Genomic DNA, 2,675 nt, shown 5'->3' with positions numbered 1-2,675 from the left:
GCTAAATAAGAATTTATTCATTTAGTAATAGCTTTAAGATAACATTAATAAGAACTAGAGCGGTAGGTAAAGATCAACAATTTTTATTATAATCAAAAATCAAATTATATTGATACTAATTAATTTAGTCTATTTAATTTGATTAATTTTTAAGAATTTCAATTTTTTAGTTCAATTTGATTATATTTCCAAATTAATTGAAAAAATTTTAATCGAACTGAATGTTTAAAGTATTTTTCTTTTCTAGCTCACTAATTCAGACTCGTAGAGTTTAGCATTCAAGGCCTAAACTTTTCGTATAGGTCTTTACTCCATTCAAAATAGCAAGTTCATACACAAAATTAAATAAAAATAAAAAAATTCCATTCAATTTAATTTTATCTAGCTAGTCAGTTCGGTTAATTATAATAAAACTATTTAGTTTTTGATTTCCTAGCTAGTCAGTTCGGTCTTTGCATATTTTCCTTCTTCTTTATTGACTACATCCTAGTTTGATAGATAGAAAGCAGAAAAGGTTCCAATCATTACACATGGTACTTTAAGGCATCTTTACCAGAGCCAGTCACTCTCATCTTCTTTCCTGCACAAAGAGGAACAAGCATTAATCAATTACTGTTAGCTTGGAGGAAAAAAGAGAGAGAGCCCAAAATTTTATTAGCTTAAAAGATTCCTCTTCTTTAGCCCCACCAAAGGATAGGCACATGGAAGTGGAAACTACTGGGACGGGATTTCAGACTCAAAAATTTGCTCTTCCTGTGGACTCAGAGCACAAGGCAACTGAATTCCGGTTATTCTCATAGCAGCTCCTCACATGCGGGCATTTCATTTGTCTTGGGCGTCTTTCTTCTCTTGTTTTGTGTCCACTTTGCTGCTCCACCTCTCCTTCCCATAATACGTGACAACCTCAATCTCACAGCCACAGACATTGGCAATGCAGGTATTGCATCCGTCTCTGGTGCTGTCTTTGCGAGAATTGCCGTGGACTGCCTGTGACCTTTTTGGACCCTGTATTGCCTCTGCTTCACTGATACTCCTTACAGCACCAGCGGTCTACTTCACTTCCGTTGTCTCATCACCTGTTTCTTTTCTCCTCGTACGTTTTTTCATGGGCTTCTCCTGCCACTTTTGTCTCAACTCACCCTGGATGAGCTCCATGTTTTCAGCCCCAGTAGTTGGCACTGCTAATGGCGTTGCAGGTGGCTGGGGCAACCTTGGTGGTGGAGCAACACAGCTGATTATGCCCCTTGTGTTTGGCCTAATCCATGACATCGGAGCAGAAGAAATTTACAGCTTGGGGAATTGCATTTTTCGTCCCTGCCCTGTTTCAAATGTTATCAGCATTTGCAGTATTGATCTTGGCCAGGATCTGCCAGATGGGAACTTCAGGAGGCTACAGAAATCAGGGATAAAGCCAAAGATAAATTCTCAAACGTCTTCTATCATGGGGTTACAAATTACAGAGGGTGGATCCTGGCATTAACTTACGGGTACTGTTGTGGGGTGGAGCGGACAATTGACAATATAATAGCAGAATATTTTACGATAGATTTGATCTGAAACTACACACAGCAGGAATTATTGCAGCAAGTTTTGGATTAGTAAATATCGTTTCTAGACCAGCTGGAGGACTGATTTCAGATGTACTGGCAACGAGGTTTGCAATGAGGAGGTGTACTCTGCATCATTCTTGGACGAGTGGGATCCTTAACTTCATCCATCGCAGTGATGATTGCTTTCTTCTTCTGCCAAGCGGCATGTGGGCTAACGTTTGGTGTGGTTCCTTTGTCTCTAGGAGCAAATTAAGATTACTACTCCCACATAATCACATTTCTATCTCAGAGTTTAAATTCTAATAATACAACCATGTCTCATTCTTCAGGTCATTAGGGCTAATATCTGGTATGACAGGAGGTGGTGGAAGTGTGGGTGCAGTTCTTACACAGCTAATTTTCTTCAAAGGATCCAGATATCTAAAGAAAGGGGCATAACACTCATGGGTATCATGATTATATGCTGCACTCTATCAATATGTCTAATATACTTCCCGCAATGGGGTGGAATGTTTTGTGGACCATCATCTAAAAAGATTGCTACAGAAGAAGACTATTACACGTGTGAATGGAATTCAAAGGAGAAGGAGCAAGGATTACATCAGGCAAGCTTAAAATATGCTGATAACAGTAGAAGTGAAAGAGGAAGTGAAAGAGACAGAAGAGCAGACTCTGAAACCAGGCCACCTGATCAGACCTCATCTACAAACGTCTAGTCTATGTACTTCAGTTTCTCAAATATGAGCTTAGCAAGTAAAGGTAATGTCCATCTGTGATATTCAAGTTCCAGATTGCAAACTGTAAAAGCATTTGATAAGTAGCCTAAATCATCTCGAAGACCTTATGCATCCATATTTTCTATTAAGGCAAGCACTTAGGCTCTTCTTTCTTCCAAGCCATATTGCAATGTTAACAAAAACTTTTTGCATGGGTATCTGAAACTTTTCATTCCTTTAATCCAGACATGGATGGTTTTCCCTTAGATGAAGAAGGTGAATTAAATTAAATAGACATGAAGGCTGATCCATGGCTGACATTTAAAGAGAGAAGAAACTATCATCTATTAACTAGTCATTGCATCTGGTTTCATAACAATATTCTTCTCATTAGCATCGTTATCCCTTG

At 38.5% G+C, this 2,675-nt stretch overlaps 1 pseudogene; it reads left to right on the top strand.

Annotated features, from left to right (window-relative positions):
• The first annotated feature begins 701 nt into the window (after positions 1-701).
• LOC131176471 (high affinity nitrate transporter 2.5-like) lies at positions 702-2,464 on the top strand (annotated as a pseudogene).
• The last annotated feature ends 211 nt before the right edge of the window (positions 2,465-2,675 follow it).

Source organism: Hevea brasiliensis, unplaced genomic scaffold, assembly GCF_030052815.1.
Source record: "Hevea brasiliensis isolate MT/VB/25A 57/8 unplaced genomic scaffold, ASM3005281v1 Scaf121, whole genome shotgun sequence".
NCBI classification, from domain to species: Eukaryota; Viridiplantae; Streptophyta; class Magnoliopsida; order Malpighiales; family Euphorbiaceae; genus Hevea; species Hevea brasiliensis.
This window is presented reverse-complemented; position numbering and strand designations above follow the sequence as displayed.